Below are 20,225 nucleotides of genomic sequence, written 5' to 3'. Positions count from 1 at the left end.
AGACACAGTCTCGTTCTGTCGCCCAGGCTGGAGTGTAGTGGTACAATCTTAGCCCACTGCAACCTCCGCCTCCTGGGTTCAAGCAATTCTCCTGCTGCAGCCTTCCAAGTAGCTGGGATTACAGGTGCCCGCCACGATGCCCAGCTATTTTTTTTTGTATTTTTAGTAGAGAGGGGGGTTTCGCCATGTTGGCCAGCCTGGTCTCGAACTCCTGACCTCAGGTGATCCACTTGCCTTGGCCTCCCGAAGTGCTGGGATTACAGGCATGAGCCACTGCACCTGGCCAGAAAACTTTTTATGATTGAATCTTCTGGAAACATCAGAGAAAGACTGTCATTGCCATCCACGCTACAACAAAACTTTGGAACCTTGAACTTTGAGTTCATAATCTCACAACTGAGAAGGGTCCTTACATGCTCTTGGAGTGTGCACTCACTGGAACCCTCAGGGTAAAACTAACCAGGGAACTTTTTCCCAAGAAGAGAATGGCATCCTTGATGTGGAGTCCACTGTTTTGGACTGAGTTCATGCACTAGGCCCCAACAAACCAAACCAAACCAAAATGAAGTCGCTTGTGCTAAGATTTTAAGGAGACACATAGATTCTAGAGCAGACCAGGTTTTGTTTTTCCTCCTACAGATCTCTATAACAAACATTTCTGATAGCATAGGTATCCATCCCCTGAAGTTCCCATTAAATCTTTTAACCCAATTCATTTCCTCTTGCCTAGAGACCATCACACTTATGATTGTGCAACAAAGGTTCCAGTCAGTTCCAGATGAAGACACCACCACTGGCAGTCAGGAAGCTACCCTGCCTCCACTAGTTGGAGCAGGGCGAGAGTTCCATGATCCCCAGTAGGTGGGGACTACACCTGGAGCCAGCATGAAGCAGTTACAGAAAAAAGACCATCGGTCCTTCTGCGTCCCATAAAGATTTATGGGGATCACATCTCTCAGAGGGGAGAAGAGACAGTAAAATAGGGTGTGGAGGCAGGGAACATAAGGCCGATTCATACTTCAGCTATGACAGGAAATATCCTCTCCACAGAGCATACTCCGAGTAAATGACTTTGTAACTTTACTTCATCCTCTTCATTTACATAGGGCGTACCCCAAGTAGAGGGTATTTAAACTCACAAAAACTCTGTAACAGGGCCTTCGAGCCCCTATGCTTGGGCCCGCTCCCACATTGTGGAGTGTGCTTTCATTTTCAATAAATTCCTTCGTCCCTTCCTTGCTTTGTTTGTGTGTTTTGTCTGATTCTTCAAGACGCCAAGAACCTGGACACCCACTACCGTTAACAATTTTAAAGCCGAACCCTCCAGCAGGGACAGTAAAAGATTGGATGCTGTATGCATGATACAAACCCTTCACTCTTCAGGAAGAAGCTGGTAGTTGAGGATTCATTCCTGATTGTAAGGAGCTGTGCTGAAGATGGGATTTGTGGATGAGTACATCTCCACTCTTCCTGCCTGTTTCAACGTGGATATTTTCTCAGTTGTTTGGTGTTCAGGAGTCTTTCTACTAGTTTCTGGCTTTCTCTTGGAGGGAACTGATCCATGTATAGGTGTTTATCTGGTGCATCTGTGGGAGGAGGGATAGCCAGGAGCAACTATTTCTTCATGTTGCTGATGCCACTTTTCAGAATTTTGTTTTGAGCAAATGGCTTGAAGTAGGAGAATACGGTAAATGATTTTTAAGGTCTTAATCTCCTTAAGTTAAGGAGACTGTTTTAGCAAATATGTTTTGGAACAGATATCTGTTTAGAATCGCCAGCACCTAGAGACAGAGACACTAACCAGAAGATGTTCCTGAAATACAGGTGGCAAAGATTTAATCCAGGCAGGTGGTTTTCAAAAATAACAATAAGGGATAAGTCCAAGAATTGGCATAGTTTATACATAACCATAATGTTTATATTTATTTTTCTCCAAATAAGGCATTTCACTGCATAAGATAATATGTAGCTATGCTTTTTGAGTAAGAGGAAATACATATTAAACATTTCTAAAGCATCTGGAAAAATACCCCTTTCCCCCATCTGTTCTAGACAGTTAAACCTACTTTGCACCAGTTGAATTTTCCACAATAGTTTCTTTGGATATTAAAATGACTGAATTCTCCAAGCAGAAAATGAAAATCCTGAAATAGAGACGGAATAACAAGTATTACTTCTGTTCAATCAAATATAACATTTAAGTGCACAATTAAACTACTTCTGTTTATGTGCTTTAACATTTAAATCTTCTTATCCCATGCAATAATTGAAACTACCTGATGGAAAATAACCAATTTGAGACTGAATAAAATGAATCTGGTGGTCACAGGGATGAGCACAGTTAGTCAACTAGTGTTAGTAAAATCCATTTTTATGTCTAATTTTGATTGCAAGTCATTAGGTCAGCACTGAGTTTAAGAATGTGGCCCAAGAGAAAAGCTGAAACATCATGTCCTCTTTCCAACTTCAGCCCCATCTGGTTGAAAATTTCTGCAGTGGTTCCCAGAACAGCTTTTAGATAACACTGAGGCATTTGAAGGGAGCTTTCTAAGGACCAAATAATCTTCAAAAATTTCGAAAGAAAAACCAAATGCTCTTCTAAGCTTTTGCTACTCAAGATGCTTATTGTGGGCCAATAGTATTGACATATCCTGGGACTTGTTAGACTTGCAGAATCTCGGGCCCCACCCAGGCTTACTGAATCAGAATGTTCTTTTTAACAAGATCCCCAGGTGATTTATATTAAAATTTGGACCTATTAAGTCTTGTTTTAAGCTCTTTGAACAGGTTTCGGTAGGGAGTGAGAGAGTTCCATGTTTTAAGAGGTAAGTGCTGATTCTTTGGGAGGAGATTTTCATTGCAGCTATGCAATTGAACAGCTCACTGGGAAAATGCAGAAGAGGAAAGAGCCTCTTTGAGATCACAGCCTCTGGTGGCAACCAGGCTCAGAGGACTAACCCATTCTGTGGTACAGTGGAGTTTCTTAATGCCTTTGGGTCACTTACCAAGTTTAAATGAAACCTGCCTATTTCTGCATCAGGCAGGAGGTATTAATGCTTTCCCCACAGATTTGCAAACCCATGTGTCTGTCGTGATGCATTTATGGATTAACGGCCATCTTCAAGGGGCTAATCCTTCAGCACCTGATCAGACAAGAGAAAATAATTAGACCTACAAATAGCCTGACTGTTTAATTGCACAAAAAACATTTCCCTCCTCCCACAGGAGGACACAGATCATTCCATAATCCAAGACATGGAGAGATGCTAACTGAGATGCGTGACAGGGTCCAAATTCAGTCTTTTTCCAATTTTTCAAAGTGCAATTCTGGCCCAAACCTCTGCACAAGCATAGAACCCTGCCAGTGACATCTTGTGCAGTATGAGGAAATCCTTTCCATTTTAGTCTCTGGCAGTCAGGACCCCTCTATTTTGTTTTGAGATTGATTTTCTAGCTAAAACTTTGTACTTTTTGTTCCCAAAGATCTTCATGGGCAGAACAGACAGAGCTGGATGGGGTGGATGAGGAGAGGGCCAGGTGGACAAATGGCTTCATGCTGAGGATGCAGCATAGGGATGGGTTTGTGGGGAGGGCTCGTTCCTTCATTTCTCTCCTTGGATCTCTTCTATCACAAGGGATATGTCAACCCTTCATGCTCTCATCATTATAATAGTAACTTTCGTGATCTAATTTAGTTAGCTCATCAGTGTTATTCCACTCAGAAATGACTACCTAAAATGATATCTAAATTTCAAATAATAATTGTAATTTAACCATCACTTTAACTGATTGCCCAGCCTGCCATTTTAGGACTTTATTATCATGCTCTGCTTGGATATTTAAAGGGTCTTCACTGAATCAGCCTAAAGCTTCTGAAAATCCCTACGAATGAATTACCACATGGAACCTTCACAGAATTCCTAAGCCCCAGTGTTCCATAATAGAGACAGGCATAGAGGGAAGAATGCTGACTTTGAAGCAAGATGCACCGAAGTCAGCATCTTAGCTCTGTCATCTTGGGTAAGTTACTAACGCCTCACTGAGTCTCAGTTCCTCACTGTATTGGGGGAAATAATACCTATTGCATAGTTTTCTGTGTAGATTAAAAGAGATAGCAAATGTAAGTTGCTTAGCAAGAATACTGGCACCTAGTGGGGAACCAAGAGGTTTAATCCTTATTTTAATCTACCTTTCCTTTCTTGACGAATGGTGTCTGTAGCCTGAGCCTCAGTCAGAAAGTTATGCGGCTAACACTTTATTGAGTGAGTGCAATCCAGGGAATTCAAGGAAGCAGAAGTGAAGGAATCAGGTAAATGAGGTGAAGGAAGAGAAGAAGTACAGGATGGTACATTTCCAAGCTGTCTAGACTTGACCAGAAAACATCCTTGTTGCTCAGTTATGCAGGACATCACCAGGGAGGGCATATGGAAGTGTGCATCTCAGCACAAGTTCTCAGGAGGAGGAGGAGAGAATAATTTATCTGTTGGCTCCTTTCTTTCTCCTGTTGCTTGTTGGCCAAATCCAGCCCCCACTGGCACAATTGGATTGTCAACTCACCTACATTTCTAGGTTATTTTTGCCACAAGAGTGCTGGCATTGAGCCAATGAAAGGGCATGAGCCAGAAATATTTAATACCTGTCTCTCTGCAACATGCAGCTTTGAAGACCCATCTTGGAAAGTCAGTGGGTTGGGTTACTTAGGAGGCCTCTGGCATCTGCACCTAGCATTGACAGGAAAGCTCAAGGGTGGGAGGCGATGGCCCTGTGGTGTGAGGTCGGAGGTGTGACATGACACACAGCCTGGTCCTTCTTCGAACTTCACGGGACTTCAGGACTAGCTGCTTGCTGCAGTAGGGTCAACTGCTGAGCAGCTGCCCTGAGTGGGCAGGGACGAAACTCAGTGGGCAAAGAGGGACATCTTCTCTCTGTGCCAACGATAATGCCATTGGTGCCAAGAAATCTCCCTGGAGAGTCACCCATAGCACTGAGCAGCAAAATCATAGCCAACCAAATCTGAGAAGTACATGAACTGGGTCTGGTATTGTGAGAGTAGGATATGGACTTTCAATAATTCATGAATGTGGAGGGATGTAAAATCGGCTCTCAACACAGGTTTTTTTTTGGTTTTGTTTTTTGTTTTTTGTTTTTTTTTTTTTGGTTTTTGAGATGGAGTCTCTCTCTGTGGCCAGGCTGGAGTGCAGTGGTGCCATCTTGGCTCACTGCAACCTCTGACTCCTGGGTTCAAGCAATTCTCCTGCCGCAGCCTCCCAAGTAGCTGGGATACAGGCATGCACCACCACGCCCAGCTAATTTTTGTATTTTTAGTAGAGATGGGGTTTCACCATTGTTGGCCAGGATGGTCTCGATCTCCTGACCTCATGATCCGCCCACCTCAGCCTCCCAAAGTGCTGGGATTACAGGCGTGAGCCACCGCGCCCGGCCTCAACACAGTTTTGACTTGGGTCAAGTTTATTTTTAGTGCCCTTCGGATTAAAGCTCAGGAGAAAGGTTGGGTTTAGCCACCATGATTTGCAGAATTCGCTTGTCTTTTGTCTGACTTTAAAGTCTATTTTCAATCACATCACTGTGCCTACTGCTTCAGTACAAAGATGATGCCAAAGCCATGGGATGGAATATCACCACCCAGAATGAGCAGGGACCAGGACTCCTCGTACCTGAAATGATGGAACAAAACGCTATGGAAGACCTGAAAACTAAGGTCTTAGCAACAAACAGAAAGCCAAGAGAGAGAAATTAAGAAATTAAGAAAGAAGAGATTTTCAGATTAAAGGAAGGGATCCTCAGTGTCAGATGATATAGAGAGGCCAAATAGAATAGGAAGAAACAAAATAACAGAATTTTGTAACTTCCACTCTGACCAGAACAATTTCTGTGGCAAGATGGGGATTAACTAAAAGTATTGCTGAGTATTGAGCAGTGTAGTGAAGTGAGGAAATAGAGCAAATTAAAATTTTTTTTTTTTTACCTAAAATTGGCAAATAGGAAGACAAAAGTTTTGGCACCTTGGTGGGGAGGGGGAAATCAGAGTTGAAGCAAGTTTTTTTTCAAAGCACAATTCACTTATTCAATCTGCTGTGACACCATTGGGTTGTTTCCAGCTTCTTGACAATTAGAAATAATGCTGCTATAAACATTCTTGCAAATGTCTTTGGGTGCATATGTGTTCCTAGTTTGGTTGAGCATCTCTAGCGATAGTCATGGTGCATTTCAATATTCAATCAATAGCTCAGTTTACTGATATGTCAGTTACATCATGCCATTGGTTGATAAACCATCTGTTACCTTACTATTTATGTAAGTTTCTGTTCTGTAAGTTACTGATGGCGGTGTCTTAAAACCCACAGTACATTATTGATAACTACGTCTCCTTTTACTTTTGTTAATTTTTGCTGTCTTAGAAAAACACACAAATTTTGAATTATATATTTAACCATTTACAGATTTAGAGGTTTTTTATATCTTCTTGGTAAGTAGAAATTTTTGTTGCTGTGAAATTTCCTTCTTTATCTCTAGTAATATTTCTTATCTTAAAGTTCTTTATCTGATATTCACTATCTCTTGCTCAGGTTTTGGAAGGAATATCTTTTTCTATCCTTCTACTTTCAATCTTTCTACGTCCTTATATTCAAGACTTGTCTCTTGGAATCAGAATATGGTTTTAAAATCCTATTTTCTCTGATCAAACATTGCCATTTCTAAAGCATTTAGTTCATTTATGTTTATTGTAATTATCTAGAAGCAAGGTATTTTAAGATAGTGGAAGCATTTATTCTTTTGTGGGCAGGAGGGAAGGAAAACTAAAGAGATTGAAAACATAAGTGAGGGAAAAAAAAAATCTCACCTTAAGTAGCTGTCAGCCTGTCTTTCCCTGGAGTCCCCTATCCCCACATTCTTCTATGTCCACTTTGTCACAGCTTCAAGGGGCAGCTTTCCCAGATCCTGCTAATGCTGCTGTTCTGATTAATTTGGAACTTCGGAAGAAGTTTATTTGGAGTGGCAGAAATAATGACGTTTTTATTTATCCTTGTGATTTTTGTCTTAATATGTAATCCAGTTTTATCTAATTTTTTTCACACAAGCTGGTATTCCCTGTACCCACTATACTATAACCTTCCCTTTATTTATAGAGTGGCTAATTTAGTGAGCACTCACTTGTGCTTGTTGCATGGTGGGATGAAAGGGGAAGGGGCGTGGTTGGGAAGGAGGCTGGATATACTGGCTGAGCACTGAACTGTGCAGCCTATAACAATGGAGAGCTTGCAATTCTCTGATGCACAAAAGTTGATGCTGACCTTCTCTTGGCTGAACTGTTTGCCAGCTTTTCCTTAGTCAACTCCCAAATGACAGCATCCTTAGCAGAAAATCCTTGCCACTTGGTGAGACAGATAATCCCAGTGGTTACACTCATGGGCTCTGAAGCCACACTAGTTTTAAAGCTTGGCTCTGTTCCTTATAATCTGTGTGATCTTGAGCAAGTTCTTTACCTTCTTGAGCCTTCATTTCTTCATCTGCAAAGTGGGGATAAAATGACACTACTTTATGGATTTTTATTGAGGAGAAAATGAACATATATGTTGTGATGTTAATTTTACCTGTCAACTTGGGTAGGCCATAGTACACAGTTATTTAATTAAACAGTAATCTAGGTGTTGCTCTGAAGGTATTTTGCAGATGTGGTTAACATCTACAATCAGCTGACTTTAAGTAAAGGGTACTATCTTCTGTCATCCGAGTTGGCCTTATTCAATTCAATCAGTTGAAAAGCCTGAAGAGCAGAACTGAGATTTCCAGGGGAAGAAGAAATTCTGCTTCAAATTCTGCTTCAGCCTGCTGGCTGCCTATGGATTTTGGACTTGCCAGCCTCACAATCGCATAGATCAGGTCCTTGAAATAAGACACAATGTGTATTTATATCCTAGTGGTTCTGCTGCTCTGGAGAACCCTGACTAATACACATGCGCAAAGCCTCTGGCACAGTGCCTTGCTGGCCATCAGTCCTCAGGAAGTGTTGGCCTACCGTTATTATTTTACGCATATCTGATTAGCATAGAGAATGCTTTCTGGAAGCATGAAGCTGTCAGAGGATAATCCCTACCAAAAGGCAAACTCAACAGTCATTCATTCTTGTCATACCTCCTGCAGTTGTGACCTGCCTCTGTTCTGTTTTGTTTTGTTTTTCCTGTGCAGTGATGGTGCTTATGATGCTCTTCATAATATCACAGGTCTTGCACCACGCCCCACTTGGCAGCTGATTTGCCCCCTGTGCTTCTCTGACGTTTCCTTGAGAAGGCCACTGGCCACCAAGCTGCACTTCAACCTCAACCTCTGCCTCTTCCATCCTCTGCAGCACCTGTGGCACTGTTGCTTGTGCGCCCTTTGTGGTTGTTTTGTGAGTCAACACTGAACCCTAGAATATTCCATAATGGAAGAAAGAGCAACCACAGAGAGTTGAACTTCATCCTGACTGGACAAAGCACCCCAGGAGATGTCAGCTCATCGGCTGAGAGCTTTGGATAGCACTTTATTTACTGCACTCACTCTATATAAGAAAATATTTTTGCAAGTCAAAAAGATTGAATATTGGTAACTTCACATGCTTCACCCTAATAATTGTACTCTTCCTTACTGGAATGGATTTATACAGTCTCTCTATATTTTTAATTAAAAGATGTTTCTATGACCAGAGTATGACAGCAAATCAGTGCCATATAGGACTGCACTAAGCAACATACATGTGTTCTTATTGTTGTTATCCTCATTAGACTTTATAGCAAAAGGCAATCCAAGAGCACCATAGAGTGAGCCTTGACCTGAACAGGCCACTGGTCTTGGTCTCTTGGAGATGGAGTGGGCTCAATGAGGAGGTACGGGAAGCTCTCTGATTGTCATTACAGACAGGCAGGCTAGGAGCAAGCTATGCCTTCAGCCCAGAGACCCATCGCAGAGCCATTTGTTTGCTCCCCTGAGTATTAGGTGTTTTGTTAGCAGCTATTCTCTGCCAGTGAGTGATTTTCATTGTTTTGTGAATTTTTAGTACAGATAGTATCAAAGGCTATGTGGCAAGATGCTAAGCATATACTTACGTAGGCTTTTGCGAAGTAGAAAAATATTGAATTTTAGTCGTTAAAAATTTTACACTTCTGTCTTATGCATTACACCGTCTACAGAGGCTGTTGAAGTGCCACATCCTTACTGGATGCTCAGTGAAAACGTAAGCTGCCATTGATGTAGTGGCGACAAGGCCTTGACTTTTAGCTGGACTAACCAGGCTTAAGTCATAGTTCTGCTACTGCATCGTTGTGTAACCTTGGGGAAGTTAACCTCACTGTGACTCAGTTTTCTCACTCAAAATGGGGACAGAAACAATCCCCTATCTAAAAGGATTGTAATGAGATAATATCTGTAAACCATGGTGCTATGTATATAAAAAGCATAGTATGTGCTGACTATTGTTATTAAATGAATGACTCTTAGTACACAGGAGACATTTTAAAGTTCAAATTGTGTTACAAAGAAGCAATACAATACCGAAAGCAAACAATCTACAAGATGCCCAAACTCCAAAAACTATCCTATGCTTTCTCTTGTTTTAGGATGGTATTGGTCACTGTGTGCTATTATGGAGGTCATAGACTAGCTTAGGTCTCAAGAGGACTTTTGTTACACTGTTTCTGTTCTAACCCATTTCTTCTGCCTGGCATTTGATACCTCTTTGACAAATGCCTGAAGTGGCCGATGCAATCATTTCCTTCCTACTGACCTGTGGCTGTGGCATTGATATTGTTTGTTGGGCTCCATCCACAAGATAACTTGACAGGTATATCCAGATCCACCCACTTACCCTGAAATTAGAGACTGTATCTATGCATTTTGTCCACAATGAGTTAAAAATGAATATATTTTGCTTCTTTTGTTCTATTGCTACCTGGCATTTTAGAATCTGACAGTATATAATCATACTAAAGTATTATTCTAAACTTCTTTGAAAGGCATATCTCACAAGAACTCACAGGAAACCTAGACATCTTTACGAGTTCTTTTCAAAAAATGTCTTGGAGGAAGCTTGGAATATTAACAGTGCCTGATTTTTCTCACCGCTCTGAAAACTGCATTCAGATTCACTCCAAAGCTACAGAACTTGCATCAAAGAATTCAGCCCAAGAGGAGAGAAATGGCCTTTCCAGCAAAAGCGATAAAAATAACCTAAATTTCCAGGGTGCCTCTCCACTGAAGAACTCATAAAGGCTTTACAGGATTTGGTGAAAGGATTTTTATCCAGAAGGGTTCCTTTTCTTGGGTAGCATTTGATTGATACAGTTTCTCAAAGTTTAAATATCTTTCTGAAGGTCTTTCTCATCTTTGTTACTGTGTTTTCCGCTGGAACGCATTTCAGTTTAACTTATGGACATCCATTCCTTTAAAGAAAAAAATCAGGGCAAGAGCTGAGTCACTTTTCTTAGTCCTCTCATCATTGAGTTTCTCTGGATAGCATTTTCTTCCCAAGTCCTCTTTTCTTGTTCAGCCACTTCTAACTTCGTCTTTCCATTGCATTTTAATCATTCCCAGCCAGGGCCAATGAGCTGACAGTGCCTCACTCCAGGGCCCGGGGCCCCAGTTAACAGCCTTATGTTTTAATAGAATGCCCTATTCCATTAACTAGTGTTCAGAACCTTTGGCCATGGCTCTACCAGAAAGTTCAATCTTTTGTTTCCTCCCATTGTGCGATGGTCAGTCTTACTACCTGTAACTTCTGGCTTGTCATTGTCCACACATATGCAGCTGTCCCTTAAACAACACAGGTTTGAGCTGTGCAGGTCCACTCACACCCGTGTTTTCTTCCTCCTTTGTCACCCCTGAGACAGCAAGACCAACCCCTCCTCCTCCTCCTCTTCCACCTACTCAATGTGATGATCCCCTTGCACTTAAAGAAGAGTAAATATATTTTCTCTTCCTTATGATTTTCTTAGTAACATTTTCTTTTCTCTAGCTACTTTATTATAAGAACACAGTATATAATAGACAGAACATATAAAATATGTGTTATCTGTTGATATTATTGGCAAGGCTTACAGGAAACATCAGGTTATTAATGGTTAAGTTTTGGAGAATCAAGTTATACATGGATCTTGCACTGCACCTGGGGTCAGTGCTCCTAACGCCTGCATTGTTCAATGGTCAACTGTATTTGTTTGTGATGTTATGGGAATCAACTTACATTCCTATACCTCTGAGTTCTCAACTTCTTAATGCTTTTCAGCCTTTCTTTAATTTCATACACATTATCCAAATTCTCCAACTCTGTTTTATTTTAAATCAATTATTTTATTATAAAATCAAGTATTTCTATTTTCAGACTCTTTTTTTCTATTATTATTAGTATTGAGACATGGTCTTGCTCTGTCATACAAGCTGGAGTGTAGTGATTCTATCATACCTCACTGCAGCCTCAAACTCCTACACTCAGGCAGTCCTCCTGCCTCAGCCTCCCAAGTAGATAGAACTTGGTGGGCACCCCCATGTCTTTTTTTTTTTTTTTTTGAGACTGAGTCTCTCTCTGTTGCCAGGCTGGAGTGCAGTGGTTCAATCTTGGCTCACCGCAACCTCCGCCTCCTGGGTTCAAGCGATTTTCCTCCCTTAACCTCCCAAGTAGCTGGGACTACAGGTGCATGCTACCATGCCCGGTTAATTTTTGTATTCTTAGTAGAGATTGGGTTTTACCATGTTGACCAGGATGGTCTCTATCTCTTGACCTCATGATCTGCCCACCTCAGCCTCGCAAAGTGCTGGGATTACAGGCATGAGCCACCTCGCCCGGCCCCATGTCTAATCTTTAAAAACATTTTTGCAGGGATGGGGTTTTGCTATGTTGCCCAGGCTGGTCTTGAACTCCTGGCCTCAAGTGATCCTCCCACTTTGGTCTCCCAAAGCACTGGGGTTATAGGTATGAGCCACCACATCTGGCCTATATCCTTCTATTATAAGAGCTGTATATGTTCATTATAAAACAACTTAGAAAAAACTTTCTGTATGTAATCCTACCTCAAAGAGATTAACAATGCCCCCCCCCCGCTTTTTTTACAGTTTCGTTATTGACCCTCAAAAATCAAAATTAGAGTCATTCCTTATGAGAATGATTTTTAAAAAAATCAGAACTGAAAGAACCAGTACACTTGGCATGATGTGCCAAGTATTTATAAATTTTGTATCGATTTTGTAAAAAGCTTATATTATTTTGTGACTGTTTCCTCAGGTCTTATATCCTCCAGCGACTCTGTGAGTTTATTGTTTGAAAGCATGTGAGGGTTTAGGTAATCCCAAATGCTCATGAAACTCTAGGCCCTGAATGATGGATTGTGTTGCTTGTGACTTCAAAGAAAGGAAAATAATAACAGACCAGGGTCCCTGGAAAGTGAAGGGACAGTTATAAATGTAACAAACCTTCAGATATGTGTATCAGTCATGGTTCTCCAGAATAGAGTCAATAGGAGATATGTGTATCAGTCATGGTTCTCCAGAATAGAGTCAATAGGAGATATGTGTGTGTGTGTGTATATATATATTTAGAGAGAGAGAGGCTTATTTTCAGAAATTGGCTCACATGATTGTGGGGGCTGGCAAGTCTGAAATCTGTCAGGCAGCCTGGCAGGGTGGAAATTCAGGCAGGAGTTGCTGTTGCAGTCTTGGGTCTGAAATCTACAGGGCAAGGCGGCAAGCTGGAAACTCAGGCAGGGTTTCCACATTGCAGTCTTGAGGTGAGGGAGGTGGAGTTCTGTACCCCAAAAGTAACTCAGCAACCTCTTAAATAATTGCTTTCATTTATAGTCTGCAACCAGGCAATTCAATACCAAAGGCTCAGGAGATGCCTGACAGTAAATGGCTGAAGAACAATCCAGAACTCAAAGAAATACTTGAAGTCAAATGCTCCTTCCTGGTTCTATTACTGCATATGTGTTGACTTAAATAACTTCTGTTTCTTAATGATTCTCATTTTCAAAGGCCAAACCTCCACATTAAAACCAACCAACACAAATCATTATGAAACTGTTAGGGGATAGGCTGATTCCTGTGCTGAAACTCGTCAACAGCATACAAAGATGAAATGCTTCCCCAGTGATTTTACAGACCTGCAGCCAACGTTTTAGGCTTCAGGAATTCTGCAGCCAGGTCAGTGTCTTCTGTAAGCAGTGTCTGCTATAATTAGAGTTTGGATCAACTCAGAACCTTTGTATATACTTATTGATTTGTATAATAGCACAGAAAGAAACTTCAGAATAATCCGTCTTATCAAAGTCATGGAAAAATCCTGTGTAAGTGTGAGTAAATTGAGTCCAGGGCTTCCTTACTCAGGTGCTGGTGCAGAGAAGACAAACCTGGTATCATTCAAGGATGCAATCTGCCTGGGTAGGTAAGAAAAAAAAAGGAAGATGGATAAGGGAGTTTAGGGTTTAGGCAAGAGTGGGATGGAGGTGCTGCACCATGAAATCTAAATTGCAGAGGAATGGAGGGAAGTGAACAGAGGCAGGGCTGTGGATAGGGCTAAGATAGAGTATGGGTGAGTTGGGGGCCTTGCTGACAGTTCCAGGTCAAAGCCTGGGACCATGTGCCAGGCAGCAGATGCTCCACAGAGGCAGGGGCCTTCACCACAAGGTGGGGGAATAAAGGTCTAGAAGAGATCTGGAAGGTGGACAGGACAATAACCCTCACCTCCTGACCTGGGGAATAACAATGATAATTATAATGATGGAATATTAATAGCTCCCAATTCTGGAGGCCTTATAAGAAGAGAGAATTTGGAGCCAGGTACACACAGTAGGAAGACCGTGAGAAGACACAGGCAGATGACCATCTACAAGCCAAGGAAAGGTCTCAGAAAGAAGCAATCTTGCCAACACATTGATCTTGGATTTTAGCCACCAGAATTGTGAGAGGACAAATTTCTGTTGTTTTAACCACCCAGTCTGTGGTACTTTGTTATGTTTATTAAAGGTACAGAATTGGGATCTCTACCTGTTTTCGTTTTATATCATCTGTAGGGAGGGATGTCTTTGCTAAGCAAGCAACTTTGATTACAGTATCCCTCCTTTTATATTCTTACAAATTTTCTCAATTATATATATATATTTCTCTCCCACCTAATTGATCTGATTATTAGTAGGAGGTGTTAGGATGAATTAAAAGGTACATTGGCTCTGGTACTAAAGGAATAGAAAAACAAAAAGAGATTCTAAATATTCTCATAGAATGTAGAAGTAGGGTGAGATTCTTAGAGTTTTACTCTCGACTGCATGATTTTCATCATGTTTCAGAAATCTGAATGCTAAGGAGGTTATGAGAAAACTATGCATATAGGAAAATAGCAACAACCAAAAGATTTAAGGAAGGTAAGGAGTACATATGAGGGCTTATGTACATTCTTTTACCTGTAATTAACTATACAGATTAAACTGCACACACGTTTAATGGCGTTTTCTTTTATTTTTTCCAGACATTCATTTACTCCTTAAACAGTTTGCCTTCATTTGCACAGAGCAAGGTAAGGTCAAGCACTAGACCATTGTTAGGTACTATTTTAACACATATGCACATAATTCCTTCTCTCTATGGCCATGTGTTCAGAACGGCTAACTGGATACACAGGAAGGAAGGATTTCAGCATTCCCAGTTTGGGTGACATTTTCTTATGATCTCATGATGAACTTGAAGCCAGACATAGTAAGTTGGCCTGTCCTCAAGCCACAAGAACTTGAAAGAACCAGATCTGTCAGACACATCAAACCCACCTTGGTTGGTGTGAACCACTCAGCTGTCAGCACATGTCCTGTTTGGTTTCTTCTTGTGAATCCCCAAACTCCAGGATGTGCACGTGGTATTTTTTTCTATAAGGTCTATTCCAAAACCAGTTAGTTAACATGCTAAAGCAAACCCATCTGAGTTGGGCTTCCTTTGGGTTATGCTTTCTTTTTGTCCTTGCAGCCCAGCCTCCTGCCTCTTCCTCACTCCAATATCATCCTTCCAATGCTTGGTCCCACTCGCCCTCATAATCCTCCCTTCTGAACCAGTACACCTGACACCCCTGTACTCCCCACTGTTTACAAACTCCCCTATAACCTCAGACGCCTCTTTGAACCTCCTCCTGGTCTCTCCAATGTGACTGTCACCAGCTCTCACCCGAGACATCCTAAAGCCCTCATGTTACCTTAATTATGTCTCTGAAGATTGTATCTCCAAATGAAGTTACATTCTGAGGTACTGGGGATTAGGACTTAAACATGCAACTTCTGGGAGGACATGTACTTCAGCCTATTATGGTGCCCTTCCAAAGGCTTCTGAATTTTAAGTCAGTGGAGATTTTTTGAAATCAATTGAGCTTTAATCAGTAAGGTCTCCTGGCTCTTACAGACAACTTCACAACACATTTTATGGAAACGGACACACAGATAGGAAGGGAAGGTCTCTTTAGCAACCTCATTCTTCTTCTGAGAATGTTGAATGCATCATCGACCTAGAGAAAGCCATTAGTAGGTGCCTTACTGAGATGCCTAGTCCCTGTAGAACAAGCACCTTCTCAGGCAAATTCTCAGAGCATTCTCAAATTGCCCAAAGTGCTACCACTTGACAAAGGTCAAGGAAATAACAGCAAATCATGAATAAATGAATCCATCACTGGGTACCACCTCTTGGGTCACTCCTGAGCTACTTCTCAAAAGAGTTTTCTTACCTGAGGTTTCAATTTCTGTTACTATGATAGATTTTAACCATAAAAAGAATCTATTTGTAATTAATGGTCTACCAGCCTGGGCCTTGGAGTTGTTCCTGACCTTTGTTTCCAGTCAAATAGTGGAGGGGAGCCACATTAAGGAGACCTCACCATCGAAGACAGGTAGCATCATGGGGATGGAAATAGGCATAACCAATATTTAATCACCACAGTTTAACACAAAGGATGAACAAAAGTGCCTGACAGGAATGGAGGGTGGGAGGGTTGTAGGAGAGAGCATGAGGCGAACTCTGAGAGATGGCCCAGGGTGATGTATTTACTGATGGTAAAATTACTACCCTGATTCCAGGAAATGAGTCAAGGTTTGGAAGAAGAGGTGGGAGTTTTATGATGTCTTGCAGCAGAGGGAAAGAGCTTAGTGAATGGTGATGGGGGACATGAGAAGTGTTCCAGACAAGTGTTCATGAAGTGAGTCTGTCAGCAACAGGCCACTCCATCCAGCACAAGCTGGCCTGGTGGAAAAGTTATAACTTAAACATTGCTCAACACTTGGTGTGCCAGAACATATTGTACTTCTTGTTTGAGAAGATCAGTTTCTCTTACCCCCTTCTTGGCATTTCAGGAAGCCACATGGATTTCTCCCCAGCACCCCACTCCTTTCCAGAATCCCATTTTCTCACTCTTCAGCCACATTGGACCATTGCGCAAATCTACACACGTTTTCAGTGCTTTCCGTGCACGTGCTCTTGCGGGTGTTATTTCTCTCTGGAAAGTTCCTATGCTTTGATCCTTTCTAAGACTTATTAAATGTCAACTCCTTTACAAGGATTCTCCTGATCCTTTTACTTTGAATGTTTTTTGTTCCTCCTCTGGACACCTATAGCATTTTAAACTTATGATGAAGTTCAATCTGTTTCATTATATATTAGGATTAACTTTCTCTAATCTGTCCCCATTTCCAATAGACTATCTAACTTCATGAAGATACGGATTTTTATTTTCACTTTCTTTATATCCTCACCTGTACCAAACACAACCCTTGCACATAGAATGTGCATCATAAATACCAGTTGGGTGAAGCGGAATCAATATTTGCTGAATGATGTTGAATGGATGCGTGAACATGGCTCCCTTCCTGTGGGTACTTCCTTACTGAAAGTGAGATCAGAGTTCCACACAGCATGGCACTCTGGGGGCTGGACTACAAATGCAGGAGGGGTGGATTGGTGCTAAAGTGTCAGGGTATGGTGTTAAGGGCACTCACAAACTACAATCCCAGGGTGAAGTCAGAGTTGAGAACGAAACAGATAGTCCAAAGGAAATGTCAACTGAAGAGGCAGCAATCAACAGTTCAACAAGGCACAGTAAGCCAGCTGGGTTGAGGAATGGCTGGGAGGTGTGGTTGACGGGTCTCCTCAGAGAGGCCAGGGTTAAAAGATTGGAACCTAGTTGGTGAAGAACTATTAAGTGGAGTAAGCTCTTTAAGATACTTTGCTCCTTTACTGTTTCATTTAGAGATGTTTCAAACCATTGTTTGCCATTGTCTTAGTTCAGATATCATCAACATAGCTTGATAGAAATTCTTACCAGTTAGTCTGGTAGGTCATTTTAACCACCTCGTTGGAGTTCATTTTTGTTCACCTTTCCTTTAACAGGAAGCCTTCAAAGTATTCAGCCAGTGCCGCGTTGTTATCTGTTACCTGCTACAACCTTGAAAATGAGGTGAGGTGAGTGGATTTCTCTAACTCTGGTCCAACCGAGTGGCTGGGACAAGCCACTGATGACTCGTCACCTCAGTGACAGCCAGCAGAACGTAGCCAGCCCCCTAGAATCTGATGACCAAGTTGTGTCTCTTTGAACTTTGATTTTCTTCTGGGTTCTTGATCTATTGGTAATGGTGAGACATGGTGAAAAGAGTTCTAAAATTAGTCCAAGTCCCACTTTTTTCACTGAAAAACTTTGTGGCTTAAGGGTAGATACTTTGCTTTTATTTTTTATTTTATTTTATTTTTATCTTTATTATTGTGTTTTGAGATGGAGTCTTCACTCTGTCGCCCAGGCTGGAGTGCAGTCATGCGACCTCGGCTCACTGCAACCTCTGCCTCCTGGGTTCAAGCGATTTCTCCTGTCTCAGCCTCCTTAATAGTTCAGATTACAGGCGTCTGCTATCACACCTGGCTAATTTTTGTATTTTTAGTAGAGATGGGGTTTTGCCATGTTGGCCAGGCTGGTCTTGAACTCCTGACCTCAGGTGATCCACCCGGCTCAGCCTCCCAGTGTTGGGATTATAGGCGTTAAGTCACCTCGCCCGGCCACCTTGCTTTTACAATGGGATAATAATCACAAGTAGCCCTATTTGTAAAATCTTGAAGGTCGTGGCCTGGACACAATAGATTCTTGAGACTGTTTTCTTCAGTTAGTTTAGTTATTGTGTTTATTAATGGTAAATAAATACTATTCCTTGAGCACTTGTGTGCAAGGGGCTCAACAGGACAGTCCCTCTAATTACCTACCCTCTATGCTTTGGCCTGCTTGTCCTGTGGACCAATTTGCCTTGAGGAATCCACAGTTCTAGAAAGCCTCTGCAGTCTAGAAAAAATATTGAAAGTGAAATCATTGATATCTGTCTCATTACTTTATATATATTTCTGTAAAATGAAGATGATTGGAAAAAAAAAAAAAAAAAAAACTACCTGACAAAGCCGTGCCAAAGATGAAATGTGACTTGGAAGGGATTTGTGGACTGTGAAAGCCTTGAGAAAAGTAAATGATCATTACTGCCATTTGTTCTCATTTGTTCTGCAGACGCCCGAGTGCCTCTTCCTGCCACCCTGGTCTGAGCAACACCAGCAAAGGAGCCGGGAAGGGCTAGTGGCTTCTCACGCCGTGCCTGCCCTCTAGTGGCTGTGATCTACAGCCGCTTTACCGAATGGGTGGCTCAGAGAGGAACGGAGGAAGTTCATGGAGAAGTGTTCAGCGGGGCCATCAACGTTGTCCTCAGCCTTCTCCTCTGTGGGAGACAGTGCCTACACTCCTTTACCTGTCTACAGTGCCTGATGTAGTGGAGGGACAAGGCTTTGGAGGTCAACAGGGCTGACCTTGTCATTTACCACTGACCTGAGTCAATTTACCTAATATCCTCTGTGCAAAATGGGAGAAATTGAAAGTGGTTGTGAAGATTAAATAAGCTAATTTATGTAAAATAGTCCTCCCAGTATCTGGCACATTTTAAGCATTTTTAAAAAGGCTTTTCATTCCCTTCAAACTTTATTTATATTTTGGGGTTCGTATTGGCAGGCTACTTGGGGCTGGGAGTATATATTTAATCCTTATTTAGATCATCTTAGATGTGCTTCCAAGAAGCAGAATGTTCCCTCTCTAACCCTTTCAAAGGGAAAACAGCTGCCCTGGGACTGATAAGTTCTACAATTACAGGGTTTGATAAATCTGCTCATCTAACTCTGTTCTCATTTTTCTTTTCTGATATCTGGGTCTACTTGCTGCTTTAACTGGGCATTGCATCCTGCCCAGCGGGGTTTTTGAGTGGAGCATCTCTCTCACGAGCCTCTGAGGTCAAGAACTGTCTTATCATCTAGCAAATTTCCCAGGTCTGGTCTTCAGGAGCTGAGCGTGAGCAGCGTTCACGGGGCAGCCATTCCCTCCACTTTCCCTCTGCCCTGCATCCAGCACCAAAGGGCTGAGGCAAATCAGGTCACTCTCTGTGCTTTGCTGGGAAGGGACATCTTCAAGGCAGGAGACATCATTTGCTATTTCCAAGGTGGATATTTTCGTATTCTCAGAAATTTTCAGACATTTGAAGAGATGGGTCTTTAAATCACAGAGAAGTAACACATTGAATGACTTCAGGCCAGTTACTCAACCTCCCGGAGTGTGCTGGGACTGACTTACAAGAGTCAGTTGTGCCTCTCTCTTGTCAACTGCACATGGGAGCAAAGATCTGAAGGAGATAAGGGGATGAGCTGCTCAGCTATCGGAGAAGACTGCTCCAGGCAGGAGAATGAACAAGTGCCTGGCATGTGGGGGAAACATCAAGGGGCCTGGTGTGACAGGAGAAGAGGGAGCAGGGGAATATTTATGGTTGAAGAGGGAACGAGGCCTTGTAAAGATGCTGCCTTTTTCTCAGAGTGAGATGAGCAGCAGGGTCTGAGTGGAAGAGTGAGTGGAAGGTTTAACAAGATCATCCAAATATTGGCCCCCACTCTCTTCTGGTTTGTAGAGTTTCTGCCGAGAGATCTGCTGTTAGTCTGATGGGCTTCCCTTTGTGGGTAACACGACCTTTCTCTCTGGCTGCCCTTAACATTTTTTCCTTCATTTCAACTTTGGTGAATCTGACAATTATGTGTCTTGGAGTTGCTCTTCTCGAGGAGTATCTTTGTGGCGTTCTCTGTACTTCCTGAATTTGAATGTTGGCCTGCCTTGCTAGGTTGGGGAAGTTCTCCTGGATAATATCCTGCAGAGTGTTTTC

The 20,225-nt window shown here is 42.0% G+C and overlaps 1 long non-coding RNA gene across 2 annotated transcripts; it reads left to right on the top strand.

Moving 5' to 3' along the window:
* Positions 1-3,954: 3,954 nt before the first annotated feature.
* On the top strand, positions 3,955-18,879 carry LOC108524817 (uncharacterized). 2 transcript variants are annotated; one of them, XR_001884130.1, is made up of 7 exons: positions 3,955-4,020; positions 13,018-13,185; positions 14,328-14,402; positions 14,507-14,554; positions 17,019-17,103; positions 17,395-17,466; positions 18,545-18,879. It is a non-coding gene; the product is annotated as an uncharacterized LOC108524817 (long non-coding RNA). The 2 variants fall into 2 exon arrangements; XR_001884131.1 differs by lacking the exon at positions 14,328-14,402.
* The last annotated feature ends 1,346 nt before the right edge of the window (positions 18,880-20,225 follow it).

This window comes from Rhinopithecus bieti, unplaced genomic scaffold, assembly GCF_001698545.2.
Source record: "Rhinopithecus bieti isolate Rb0 unplaced genomic scaffold, ASM169854v2 scaffold_81659, whole genome shotgun sequence".
In the NCBI taxonomy this organism is placed as follows: domain Eukaryota; kingdom Metazoa; phylum Chordata; class Mammalia; order Primates; family Cercopithecidae; genus Rhinopithecus; species Rhinopithecus bieti.
The sequence above is the reverse complement of the archived record's forward strand: the minus strand, read 5'-3'. Positions and strand labels throughout refer to the sequence as shown.